The sequence below is a fragment of the Chaetura pelagica genome, unplaced genomic scaffold, assembly GCF_000747805.2.
Source record: "Chaetura pelagica isolate M959 unplaced genomic scaffold, ChaPel_1.0 scaffold308, whole genome shotgun sequence".
NCBI lineage: Eukaryota > Metazoa > Chordata > Aves > Apodiformes > Apodidae > Chaetura > Chaetura pelagica.
The window spans coordinates 2,895,060-2,910,247 of NW_009954442.1; the positions used below are offsets into that span (position 1 = coordinate 2,895,060).

Here is a 15,188-nt window from a genome sequence, read left to right on the forward strand (position 1 = left end):
GAAAGCCAATGTAAGAAGAAAGCTGATTAAGAAAGATGGCTTTTCACATGTCCTTTTATTGGGTCCTTTCAACTTTTTAATTTCTGTGTGAACAAATGTCTTGCTGCAGACTAGGATGAACTAAATTAGAAACAACAGAAAATACTTAATCCCTTATGAAAATTCTGTCCTAATCAATTAAACCAAATCAAGATTGTCGGCTTGAATCACGAAGCCTTTTCTTTGGATCTAACCAAAATAAAGGCAGTAGAACAAACGGAAAGAGAAAATTACATAAAATCAAGCTGAAAAAAAAAAAAAAAAAAAAAAAGAAAAAAAAAAGAAAAAAAAGACCATTTATTTTTGCCTTTAATAAAAGAAGATTTTAATCCTAATACAGAATTTACTACCAAAAACTTGACGGATTTATTGCATGTTCACAGTGTATCTTTCACTCATTTCAAGTCAAGATGGAGGTGCCTGGAAGCATCTGCACTCAAATGAAAAGCTACAGTTTGATAGGATAGATTATACTGAACCTTTAGATAAAGATTATACTACCATACATGTACACACACACTGCATATATTACACTATTGAAATGCTCAATGATAAACAGGATGCAGATTTCATTTGCAAATATTTTGGATATATTCAGTACAGTTAAAGATCCCTCTGTTGTATTGTCTTACACTGCAAAACACCAAAATAGCATGAAAATAGCTAGCAACAAGAAAGCATCACCACTCAGATAATTTTGAACCTATAGTTTTCAGCATGTTTTACTGAGCGTATATGAGATGAGAGTATTCACTGTACAGTATTATTCTTCCTGTCTTGTATACAATGTGTGGATTTTCTATTCAAATTCCGTAACCTAGAAAAACATAATTTGCATGAAAGAAAGTGTTTATGCTGAAACACAGTAGCCTTTTTTTGGTTTACATTCCCTGCTACCAGAACCCAGTATTATTAAAGATTCCCATAGTTTAATGCCACACATGACTTCTGTGGCATAAAAAATTGAAGAGCTACTAGAAAAGGTGGAGATTACATTTACGCTATACTGTGCCAGCCTGCAAGAAAATGAAAAAGGGATAGCAATACACATTCCTGCATGAAAAAGATGTTAAGCCAATCTAAAGAGGTAAAGAATAATTGAGAAATATAGTAACATGAAACAGTAATAAATAAAACCTTGGAAACAGTCCTGCCTCTTAGGTTGAAATGTAATCGCAAGAGCAATAGCTAGGATCAAACAAAATTATTTTGTCTAGAGCTCAAATTGTGTAAGGAAATGTTCTAAAAAATAACAGGAAAATCAAGATTAAGATCAAGATCAATAATATTTTCTTCAAACTTAGAGCCAGATTTCAGTAGGAAGTAGTTTCATAGCATCAAATACCACTTATATGCAATTTTGTATCAAATACTTTTTGACAGGGAGCTTACTATTGTTTCTAAAATAAACAGGCAAGATGAGTATTCTGAGATTAAAGTAATTTGATTTTTACCAAAATAAAAAGATTTTGTACATTGTCTTTGGACGCCCTCTTTTTATTCCATTTTCCTAATCACGTATTCTCCACAGAGCTATAGGAATAATAGTGCAGTACATTTATTTAAATTTCTCACTTCAAAATGTTTTTAACACACAAATCTTGTTGATTTCTTTGAGACATGATTCATTATTTCCTTAGACTGATACTGGCATAAGAATGATATGCATACAATGAGATACAACTCATTAAAGAGTCTGTACATAATATCAGATCATTCTCTGATACTCTCATGAACATAATTAAACACATGAAAAAATCTCACATGAATAGTTTGACATGTCCAGGCCACCCCAGTGTGCTCAGCAAGACTACACTTCTGCCTTGGCAAGGTAGTGAGATCAGTATGTGCTACAGTACTCAATCATTTAATCACACCTAGTGATTCATGTAGAAGAAGAAATTTTACAGTTGTTTAGAATGTTTAATCTTTTTTTGTGATTATTATTTGCAGCTTTACAAAAAAATCTGGCAACAAAACACAAATTAAAAACATACATTAAAATCAAAGGACAAACAATAACCAGAGGCCTTGTAAATTCAAATAGTCTAAATAATTGTACTTAAGAAAGAGTTTTGTTCCTTGTTGGTTAGTTTGGGTTTTTTCCCCTCCTTTAATTCAATAAGTATTGATAAACAGTCTCATACCTTATTTATACTTAGATTGACTTCTCCAGTTTAATAGCTGGATTTTGAACTCCTGTCTTGGAGTTAACATTATATATTTATACTGTTAAAATCTAACTTGTTTTTTTCAGCTGGAGTAATGCAGCTCAAATAAGACACAGCTTGGATATAAGAACTGTCCTGTGAAGTCTCTTAACCCAGTTTATCATGGGCAGAACCCTAATTCACTACATTTAAGCATGTTTCAGTACTATATATTTTGAAGTACCTTTGTCTCAGGAGAAACATGTCTAAAGTGGCATGAAATTAGGATTTTTGCTCAGTAATATCTGGAACATGTCTGCTTTGTTTCCTCAGGACTGTGACCCCAGGACACAAAATTTAAAGGTGCTCGCACCTAACTAATCAGAACAAAATAAATAGCAACAGAATATTTTTGCCAATTTAATTCTTTAATCTTAGAAAATTAAACTCTTTATATAATGTGAAAGTCATGGAAAAACAAACTGAATATTCTCATGTGAAAGACAGGAGTTGAAACAGAAAGAATAACATCTAGTAACTTACATGTATTTAATTTCTCCAGTTCAAGTTCTATATTTCTCAGACATCTGCTGTCCATAAATACTAAAGTGAATCTTTTTCAATGCACCTTCATGATGTCTTTCTCTTAAATAAGGATTTGTTTTGAAAAATATGAAAAAGAAGTAGGATTTAAGGGAGAATATACTCAATGTTCTAAACCAAGATATCTGGATAATTAAGGAGAATGGAAATGTTACTAAAGGATTTTTGTAATATGAATAAGTGGAACTTTTCCAAGACATACATCTCACAGTTTTTTTGATAGGAACTCTAATTTTCCAAGTTCTAGTCTAATTTATCTTGTGATAATTATACATTGCTCTGGTAAATAACAACCACTAAATTCTCCTACAAGATACTGACATTGCTATGTCCTCAGTAAAAGCTCACAATGCCTTCAAACACTTAGATTTTATGGATCTTGTTGAAAACTTAGTTTCATGTCCATATATAACCATGGTAACAATGAACATGTTCATTGAACTAACAAACTCAGTTAGAAAACTGTCTTCAAGGGACAAAATTTTACTCTCAACCCACTAGCTTGATGTTTTATAGGAATAAGGTAGTTAGGAAAATGTTAATATCCAAATGAGAACATTGCTTGTGTATGTATTCCATAGATAAAAATATGAAATATGTAATTGTATAAGGTGTTAAAAGATAATTGCAAATTGTCTGATGTTCTTGTAGGAAGTAAAAAACATAAGAAAATGTACAATGTTATATTTGATATTTGGAGCTTCCATAAATTAACTTTAAAAGATTGTTGGTGTTTCCCCTCCTCAGTCCCCTAGCTTCTTTGAAGTAAACACAATGAAATGAATGGCTCATCTATTATTCACATTTCTTATAGGTTCATGAATGGTTGTGACACATTAGCAGTGAAAGGCTATTTTACAAGGATACAATCAATACTTTATGTAAGTAGAAAGATACTAATGGAAGAGATGTTGCTTTGCTCAATAATTTTACCACTGCTGTATTTATGGTAAAACATGATCACAATTGTTACAATGGACTTGTTAGTTAAGAAAGTACTTTCCCAGATAGTTTATATGTACAATGTGGACTTCAATATATTTTTTGGCTTGCCTGAGGAAATTTACTTCCTTTTTTTAATTTTCTTTTTTTTTTTTTTCCTTTTAAATAAGAAAAAATCCACAAAACACCAAAAAATCCTAAACAAGAAAACAAAAAGAAAAATAGTTAAAAACAAAAATCCTGTTTTCATACATTTGTTCCTCGATAAAGAACATTTTATGGTTAGGGTATTAATAAATTCAAGAAATGTTGAAAATGCCATAATCAGGTCTATAAAGCAGAAACCAAACCAAACAAACCAAAACAAAACAACTCTCAAAAAATCCCAAAGAATTTCATTAAAAGTACTTTACAGTATAGTAGTATTTTGTAGTATAATAGTACTTTACAGTATAAACATACTTTTTAAAAAGTATTTTTACTTAATGAAGGAAATACTAACAATAAAACTAATAAGAAAGTATTGAAAAAGCACTATTCAAGGAGATGAGATCTTACCCTTATACTTTTAAGCTCAAGAAATCATTTCAATGCTCTGAACTTCCTTTTACCATTAAGGTATGTAGAGCATTGGGGTGAAATAACTCAGGTGTTATGTTTAATTCTTAAAATTTCTTCACAGAATCACAGATCTCGGAATCACAGAACGTCCCTGGCTGTAAGAGACCTCCAAGATCATCCAGTCCAGCCTTAGACCTAACAGCACAAGCTCGCCACTAGACCATGTCCCTAAGCACCAGGTTCACATGCCGTTTAAATGCCTCCAGAGATGGTGACTCCACCACCACCCTGGGCAATCTACTCCAATGCTTGACAGCCCTTTTGGTGAAAAAATGCTTCCTAATATCTAACCTAAACCTCCCCTGGTGCAGCTTGCATCCATTCCCTCTGATCCTATCACACATCACCAGGGAGAAGAGGCTGTCCTCCTCATCTCTCCAACCTCCTTTCAGGTACTTGTAAAGAGCAATGAGGTCTCCCCTCAGCCTCCTCTTCTCCAGACTAAACAACCCCAGCTCCATCAGCTGCTCCTCACATAACTTGTGCTCTAGGCCCTTCACAAGACTCATTGCCCTTCTTATAGTGAGGGCCCCGGGGCTGAACACAATATTCAAGGTGTGGCCTCACCAGTGCCAAATACAGGGGGATGATCACCTCCCTATTCCTCCTGCCACAGTGTTCAGTCCCTTTCAATGGAAATCTTGGACATGAAACTGGTCTTTGTAGTTCATAATCCTTCCATGAAAAATAAAGTGTTAGATAACTGTGATGATCTCAAATCTGTCATAGACTACTCTCTCTTTTTTACGAAATAGCATCAATAGAATGGGTCCTCCATAGTTAGATGGTATTCCTTCATTCTTTTGTGGAGGATAATAATGATCACTTGCTCACAAGAAATACGTCTCTAAGTTTGGGAGCTGTTGAGATTGTATCATCTTCTTGTTTATTTCTTACATGAGGCTGCTTTTATTCTTATGCCCCTGTGTGACAGCTACATTTGGCATTTTAAGTGTTGAACTGGGATGAGATCTGAATAACACTGAATTGAATGCTAAACTCAAATTATGATGAAAATATGGAGGAAGGTTTTTTTTACTACTTTGTAAAAAATACCACCTGGAGTACTGTGTCCAATTCTGGAACCCCCAACACAGGAAGGACATGGAACTCTTGGAGCGAGTTCAGAGGAGGGCCCTGAAGATGATCAGACAGCTGGAGCACCTATCTTATGAAAGATGGGGTTGTCCAGCCTGGAGAAGAGAAAGCTCTCGGGAGACCTTATAGTGGTCTTCCAGTACCTGAAAGGGGGCTTACAGGAAAGCTGGGGAGGGACTTTTTATCAGAGAGTGTAGTGAGAGGACAAGAGGTAATTATTTCAAACTGGAAGAGGGTAGATTTAGGTTAGACACCAAGAAGAAATTCTTTAGTGTGAGGGTGATGAGACACTGGCACAGGTTGTCCAAGGAGGTTGTGAATGCCTCTGGAAGTGTTGGATGGGGCTTGGAGCAAACTGGTCTAGTGGGAGGTGTCCCTGCCCATGCATGGGGGTTAGAATTATATGATCTTTAAGGTCCTTTTGAACCCAAACCATTCTGTAATTCCATGAAAAGGCCCATGCTCGTTTTGAACACACCTCAAAAGTAGTGTTAGACTTAGAGATGCATTTTTTGACATCTCAACAGTTATTTCTTTTATCACCTTTGCTTAATGAAATTGCTTGAAAAATTTGCTCATTTTGATGGCTTTTTTTACCAATAGCTACTAATACAAACAGAAGAAAACACACATGACAATACAACTCAGTGTCATGGCTCCGCCTATGAGTAACCAGCGAATCACCCTGAGCAGGGCTATTCCAATGCAGATTTCAAACATAAACAATTAATTTCAGATATTCCACATCTGGGAGAAGGTATGAAACCTTTACTGATTGTAATCCTCAAACACAATATACAAAGTCCTTAGTGGAAGGGTGATATCGAGCAAATCTCATGATACCACATTATTTTCATTGCACACCAATGACTCTCTTTGGTTAAAGGGCTTCACTTCAGACCTCCAGTATTCTCAGTGGGTGATGCACTCTTCCCCTTCCTCAATCTCAAATACATTGATCACATGTAATTAGTAATTTTCCAATACCAAAACTCCTGTCAGATCCTCCCAAAATTTGCTCTGATCAGCTTTACTTTCTGTATCCTAAGACACACAAGATACCAGCAAAGAAGGAAAAATTTATCTATTTTTGCATAGTATTACAGAACATTGCTGATGTTCAGGATCTGAATACACTGAATACACTGATCATCATGATTGCTCCTTGCCATTGAAGTCACTGGGATGCATTCCCATCCCTGCAAGTATTGGGAAGGAACTGGGAAAGGAATGAGAAAAGGATAAGCAATTTCATACGATATGCCGCAGGCTGTTGAAAGAGATAAGGACACTGGGGACAGAGCTGTGGTAGTACTGGCTCATTATTTCCTGCCTGAAGTGTTCCTCTCTTACACTTCATCCATTTAAAAGAGAGGAGTGGTTGTCAAAGGTTAATAAAGGATAAACAACAATTCCTGTTTTGACAAAACCCAAGCACCTTTGATAACACTGTTCATGAAAATTTCTCACTGTTGTTGAGAATATTTCCATTTTGAGCTGGTTCATACACAAGAGAATAATTCTATTTAAGGGGCTATACTGAGTCCTATTCAATTTTTTTTCTGAGTAAAAAAAACAACAAAAGAAGCACAGAATTATGCCATGAAAAGGAGGATCTACAGGGGGACCAATCCTCTCCTAAGTATGAAATATCTACAACCCTGTTGTTGTTTTTTGTTTTTTTTTTTTAAAAGGTAAGTCTCAAAATTATGTGTACTTTTATGCATTTACAGTAGACTGAAATAATGTGAAATTTGTCCAGCCACCAAAGTACATTGATGTTTTGCTTTGTTTAGTGGAGATTTATATACTTATGTTCAAGTTTGTGGAATGGTCTTTCCTATATAAGTGCCAATGTAAAAATGATGACAGGTGATTAGAGAGGAAAATAAAAATTCCTATTAGTTTTAAGTAATAAAAAAAGTAAGTAGTTCTTTTATGGTGCTCTGTACACAGACAGGGGAGGCTCCCACAGTCCACTCTCCAAGCACTGAGCAGGGAGAAGACTACTTTTGTTCCTGTTCCCTGACATTAAAGGAGATTAAAAGAAGGCCATGAGGCATCTGTGAAAGCAGGAGTTGGCAGGAGAGCAGCAGCAAATTGCCACGTACGTCTGCAAGGCTGAAGGGCAGGAAATGCATCACTGTTTGTGGGGCACCATGTACAGCACCATCAGCTGGGGACAAGTAAGACTGGGAAGGAAACGGTGGAAAGTAGGATATCCTCAGGTGGTCAAAACCACTGTGAGAGTCTGCAAAAGAGAAGTTCAGGGGATACAGGGATGAAAGGGAGAGAAAAGGCAACCTAAGAAATGGAAAAGGAAGTGACAAAGAAGTCTTCTAAAAATGACAGTTCTAGTATGTAAACAGGCTTAGTGTTGCCTGTACAGTTTGTCCAAACCCCAGCTATAGATGATTAAACAGTGTGACAGCACCAGGTAGTCACCAGTATTTTCTCCATATTGGATTTCAGTGCAGAGCTATCACTACAATGGTTTTAGCTCATGTGACTCAGAGAATGGATGACTAGTTCATATTTAAAAACAACTAAAATTACTCTATTACCAGGGAACTTCATCATCTATTATTCCCTTATCTCATGCATGAGGTATGAAATTCTAATTTGTAGGTAGACACTGAGTTTCAGAGACTTCAATTCATGTACTCAAGGTGCTACTTGGTCTTGGTAATACTGGAAAGCAAGGCATGTCACACTTCTAAGCTAGTGCCCTAACTACTAATCAAGCATTCAGAACAAATGCTGTGCAATTTCAGTTAAGCACTCACTGATGCACTTATGTATTTTCTTCTGTGCTGTGGAGACATATACAGTACTTTCTTCATTTAGGGCATAAGGTAGTGTAAGGCATGTGTAAACAACAATCTTGAAGGGAAATCTGTCACATAAATTTTGAGAGAAGAAAAAGGAAAAAAAAACAAACAAAAAAATAGATAGAGAGGTACTCTCCTGCAATTGGCTTGCAGTTAAGCTGACCTTATTGTTCACATGTCAGAAAAAAAATCAGTAACCAGAAATTTTCTGACAATACATTTTATAATTAAGACCTTCTTGGAAAAGTTTTCTCCCATCAAATGCCTGCTAATAAGTTCTTCAGCAAGAAACAAACAAATTTGGGACTAACCAAAGATATCAGGGATGCTGTTTGTACTGCCAGCGACTTTAATTAGAAGAAGAATATATATATATTTTTTTTTTAAATCTAAATTAATTGAGGATGGTCTCAAGAATTCATTGTCATGTTCTCCTGTCACAGACATGAGCAGAAAAGACCTGTATCATAAAAGGTGATGTGCTTTCCTCCAGCTGCAAGGTTGCATGCATACAGTGCTACATACTTTTGCAGCTCATGGAACTCCTGCAAAGGAAAGGTGGACTGGGGATACAAAGTGACATCAGCAAGCAGAATAAAATGACAGAAGGAAAAGGATCTTACTGTCACATTGAATCAGGATTATACTGTGGCATATGGTACTGCACATGAGACGTTATACCCTCTTGGCATGGGCCCTGGATACTCAAGTGGAAAGGGAGAGCCTGTGTTTCGTTATAGGACTCTGCTCTGTATGAGGAAAAGAGAACTGGGTTGGAAAATAGCAACTAGCAGAAGTAATAGTATTGAAATATACTTTTAAAACAACTTGTCAGAAAAATCTAAGTAGCTGTATTTAAAAAAAATAAAATAAAAAATCCTTCTACTTTTTTTTTATTATTATTATTTTTTTACTTTAACTGAGGAAGCTTTTCACTACTGGATTCTCCTAACCATCCCATTTCTTTAAAGCTTGAAAGGAGGAAGGAGAAAAAAAAAAGTTATTCCTCCTCTGCTTTCCCCAGAGGACTGTCCATGCTGCCAGAAGTGTGCTGCCTTCTGCAGGCAGGTTATCACCACACTTGAGACTCCTGAAATTAGGCACAGCTGGGTGACCGAAGCCAGCTTTCAAGAAGCATCTGGCAATGTGAGTCTCTTTAGGATAAAGAGTGAAGGAGCAGATAAGATGAGAAACAGACTAAGCCAAAGTTTCACTGAAAAGCCTGGTTTCTCCTTCTGTCTTTTGCTTAGCTACAGCTATGCTTTCGTGTTCACTTCAGTAGTTAGGGACACAAATATACATTCCTTCAACAAATAACTCAAATCTCTTTATTGGTGCTAAATTTCTAGCAAGTTTATCTTATTTCCAATGACCTGTGCATTACTCTGTTTCAGCATGTGTTTAATATAGGATATTCAAGATTTACATTAATAAACTTAATTCATTAAAAATAACCAAAAAACAAGCCTGGAAAATGAGTAAAAACATCTTAGTGATGTAAAATGTCGGAAGATAACGGAATAAAATTTTACACAATAATAATAGGATTAGGACTATGTGACATGTGCTGAGAATTCTGTGTTCCTACGGATTTGTGAACTCAGGAATAATGAGGGTAATGGTGTGCTTTGCTCTACTGCAGTCACAAAGCATGGAAATTAAAGAAATTTCTACAGAATCTGAAATGTGAAATCATAAATAATCATGAAAGTCCTCCTGCACCCTGGAATTAATTAATGGCACATGCACTTTTTTCTGAGAGGGGAAAAAAGCAGTGCCCAGCACAAGGCCAACTGTCTTGCTACCAGTCTGTGACATGCTTTCCAGCTCCCAGCCTCCTTCTGCCTACGGAACAAGCAAAAGTGCTTCAATGTGTAAGGATCTAAGATTTCACATAGTAAGGCTCTCTAGTTTGTGTTTTCTGCCCCACATGTTTTCTTTTTTTCTGTATGGATTTCGTTGTATGGGTTATTTGGACTAAGAGGCCCAGGTTCACAGGAAAGTAGAAACAAACGCATGGGCCCCAAAGATAATATGCTCTAAGTATGAGAAGAGTATGCTACTGAACTTTCTGTTTAATTCTCTGAGATGGGATAACACATTAATAAATCATTTCAAAATTAGGTTGAAATCAGGGAAGAGGCACCTGTGGTTTAGTAGTTCAATAGATATGTAATGATTATTGAAGTCTGAATATCAAGAATAAAGACATAGTAGGTCATGGACATAGACAATGTAATGACAAGTAGTGGAAGAAGTTAAAAGAAAAACCTTGACATCCAGAAGAGCTACCTACTTCAATATCATTTGAAGTAGTACCAGGACATTATTAGGTAGATACACCATCGAGAAAGCTGGTTGATAAGCTTGCTGATAAACTTGCTGTATGTGCCACAATAATTTAAAACTGACATCCACAACAAAGTCCTTGGACTCATTTTGAAACAGTAGTTACCCTGAGAGATAGTTTGAATTAAATGGACCAAACCCCATAACTACAAAGCAACCAACGACTGACAGAAAACAAAGTTCTTTTGACAGGAGAGCTGCATGGCTCTGCCATAAGTTCTTTGCTGCATGTCCTGAAAAGTGCATTGGAGTAATTCAAACTTTTAAAAGAAGTTTAAAAATCATATGAAGTGTCATTATCACTAAATTCAGTTCAACTATTCACCCTATGTGTGGGCTGTTGAGATTTTTTAAATGTATCTCAATCTGTTGTTTTTATTATGTTTATGGTTTTGATTAAGGGCTGGATTTCTTTAATTATTTTATTTAGTTGACAGTTCTTAGTATGACAAAGCACGCCTCCACTGTGCATTGGTTTTCCTACAATGTGGAAGGGACTGAAGTGTGTTTCAGAAAGTGTTGGAACTAGTGTGAGGTAGTAGCTTTCATACTAGAGCAGTCTATAAACTGCTGTACAGAACTCACTTCAGGCAGTGAAATTTGCCTTTTGAAGTTATTACAGCAATATAAGGAGTTTTGGCTGAGATGGGAACAATTTGCCTTTGCCTGAATATACAAAGAGAAATTCCTGAAGGTACATGTCTTTGTTTGTAGATGTCAAAATGTGTTAAATTCAATTCAAGCAGACTATTTCAGGCCATCTGAGAGAAAGCTTAAGGCAACCCCTGGCTCATAGTGCTCAACCCCTCCTACAATTTTATCTTATCTGTCCAGCAGACTGAAATTCTTCTTGAAGTTTTTTATCAAAATATTGTAATTTATTTTCATTATCCACTATTGTTATTATTAATACAGTTATTTCATAAGGTAACTTTTAGTCATCCAGACATGTGTGTCTCACAGGCATGTAAATATAGTTTTCTATGATCAAATATAGAATATTCTTCATATTTAGACACTTGATTGAATACATGAATCAGTGCTAAAAATACAGTTAATCACTTTCTACTCTTCTGCAACTGACAGACCAAATGCGACAAAGATTAGCCATCATAATGTGTTAAACATGCTCTAAAGCTCTCACTGAAATGTATGATTCAGCTGCTTTGATACACACATTTTGCTGAAGCAGCACAATTAGTTATCTTCAGAAAAGTGTACAATTGAAAGAGCAAAGTCTGTTTTTGATCACCAGTTTGAAAGCTTCATTAGCACAATTTTATTCAGAGCTGCAGCTGCTTCTCTTTGGTGGTGGAAACTAATCAATCAAAATGAAAACTTACACTTCTGAAAGACTACAAAGCATCATCCAAGTATCAGTATATTTCTGGTGTGGCTTTAAAGTAGACTAATGAAGAACGGAATATGTAATTCTCTTTATACTAAATGCACTATTCACAGCAATGAGAGTTAATCAGCAAGTAAAATACAAAAGTAAATATTTGGCAAGATTACAACACTTAAGAAAAGGAGTATAAATAAGCTACCAGGGCAAGTAACAGATGTTTCTATGTTGTGTACCTGACAGGAGGGCTTTCTAAATGAGGTCAGTGACAAATTCTCTAAATTATATTTTTTTTTGTTTTCATTCAGGTCAGAAAGAACTACTAACTTCTCCCCCGTGACAGTCTGTAATTTATTAGCTGGAAGCTGCTCTATAGCTGTTGGGTTTTATCTCTTGACTGCCTAAGGCTACAAGTCTAATTGAGACTGCCAAGAAACAGAATTAACTGGAAGGAGTTGTGAAGAAATGTGTCACGTTTTCCCTTCAGTCTATGTACAAGTATGACCAAATATTCTAACATGATCTTTGGCTGGATAAAGTTGCATTACATCACTTATAAAGATGATAACCCTTTATTCAATCTTGATGAGGATTTATAGCAAGCAACAATTTCTATTTCAAATAATTGCTTGCATTAAAATGTTAGATAATAAAAATTATTTCAGTGGAAAAGTGCGGATGTCAACTTCATCTCTATAATAATTTTTTATAATATAGATATGGGACATGAGTACGTGTCTCTAAATGACCACCACAGTGGAAACACTCCTCGATAGAAAGGGTAAGACTGAAGTGGGGACCTATTTTGCAGGACAGGAGGGGAAAATTTTGAGGGGCAAATTATTGTAAATTTGGAATCATTAACACAAGCAGAATGTCCTAGTTCAAGCAGTGTTCAGCTAACTCTTCTGCAGCACTCAAAGCCCTCACTTTCTCCATTTTACCAGTAGAAAGCCAGACGTGGCCACAGAAGCAATTGGGTTTGATACAGATCCCAAGTTGTATCTGCCTGTACATATAAAAAGTTGGGGGGGGACTGCTATCTGTCCTGCAATGCAGGACATGCCATCACCCAGGGACCTGAAGCAAAAAAGAGGCCCATGGGGTCCAGGCTGATTCCAAGATGACTTGCTTGTAATGCCGCTGTATTGCACCTACCCATTTCATCTGAGCATCTCAGCCCCTCTGACTTTACACAGCCAAATTTGCAGCAATGAAGAACAGTCACAGGAAATAAATTTTGCCATGCTAATAAAGCATCAAACATTCTAGATAATTAGTGTAGACCATTGTTATTTGGAAATTTAAGATAATGTAGATGTCTCCTTGTTTTCATTCCATGCATTCAAATTAGGTACTGTAAGACTGAAGATAGCTGAGACTTCTGACACGTATTATTCCCTGCTCTAAAGAATCCTCAAAGATGCAAAATGAATTCAATATTTTTGAGCTACTGACTGAGAAGCTGCAGTGATTTTAGCAAAATCCTTAACATTTTACAGTTGTTGAGCTAGATGGTAGTGTCAATGCACTGTGAAATTATGTACACGACAAAAGTTTTTGTAGATCTGTTGGTCAAAATCATGGTGTGCCCTTACCTCTGTTCTCTGAAAACAAAGTCTCTACTGATGAGATTTCCTTTATGTTAATATGTGTTATGGAACCAAAGCCACAAACTGGGAATGATTTGTGGTATTCTTTTTTCAACTTCACAGGCCATAATAAATCTCCTGAATCTAAAAACTGCAGCCTGCACAAAACCACAAGCCACTGAAAAGAGCCTTTCAAAATGGAAACAGGAAATTAAATCCAATAATACTTTCTTGGAAGAACTTACTCGTGTTAATAATCCTTGTTCTGATATGTAGTTCAGCTAGCCTCTGGGATAAGCAATGCTATGTGAATTAAGAAAAAATTGCAGGTTCTCAAACAGGGATTTTTATTAATATAACAGGTATATGAACAATGAGGTAAATTCTCTTCTATTTCCTTCTCCAATAATGTTTTCAAACATTTTCATACAGGTATTTGGTTCTGTCATAGACAATCTAATAAAAGAAGATGTATTTTTCTTCAGATAATATTAAAGTAGCTTGTGTAATTTTTAAAAAGTAATTTGCAACAGACACTTCATTGCTCCTGAATTTTCGTAGATGCCATCTACTATAAAATAAAGGCCATGTAGCTCACAAACATAGGCTGCAGATAAACATTTTCCCAGAAATCCTGATCTCACTCTGTCATTCTGAAACAACTGCCTTTTTTCTAATGTGTACAAATCTTCACATTTAGCACAACTTGTACACCCATGATAAGATGATGAGTTAATTTAAATGAACAGCAAGAGGTCCAGCAGACTTTGACCCTTTTCACTGATATTCCTTTGAGGATAACATAAGTAATGATTAGGGGGAGATTTAATTTAAAAAAAAATTAACTCTTCCTGATTATGCATGATTAAGTTCACAGACCAATAAAGATTAACACTTAACATTTGCTTGTTTTAACAATGCTCAACGGGCCTGTAGAACTGTGTGAGGACAGCATTTTCTACTCTAAGCGCTAAAAATATCACAGTGGGGGATCCAGGCTGACTGCAAATGGCTGATATGTCAAGGAGATTTTTAAGTTAAAAGATATTAAAGGCATTAAAAATGAGGCAAAGACTTTAGAAAATTCATTTTTCAGTTTCAAATGAGAAAAAAACCACCCAAAACCAGTTGTGCTTTTCATGTCTTCCTTCCAAACACACGTCACCACCAAAGTTCCAGGATGAGTGTGTCAACATGGCAAGGTTTCTTGATCTTTCTTATCTCTGTGCAATTTTATACATATGTTAGCACGCCTGGATTAACAATGAAAAACCCATTTTTTCGTATATAGTCAAATTACCTGATTCTATCTGTATCCAGATAGAGAAAAAATAGTTTGTCTCTATTGCTGGGAATGAGATTAACAGTTAATAGTTAACAGAAATATGATATTGTTCTGTTTTGTTGTTGTGGGGTTTTTTTTTTTTCTTGCGGGGGAGGGTTGTCTGCTGACAAAAGTGACAAAAAAGTATTTTCCATTTTCCACTTTGAGGACAGCTTTTCCCTAGCAGCCCTTTTCCACTGACCTGTGAGCTTCCTGCCAGCTCCTGGTCAAAAAGAGTGACCTTGATTTGTGGAGTGGAGGGATTACAAGAACATGAAACCAACACCTATTTCT

General features: G+C 35.9%; 1 protein-coding gene across 1 annotated transcript in view; it reads right to left on the bottom strand.

Annotated features, from left to right (window-relative positions):
• IL1RAPL1 (interleukin 1 receptor accessory protein-like 1) overlaps window positions 1-15,188 on the bottom strand; it is a 586,373-nt gene that overhangs the window by 182,713 nt on the left and 388,472 nt on the right. The gene's annotated exons all lie outside the window — the stretch shown is intronic.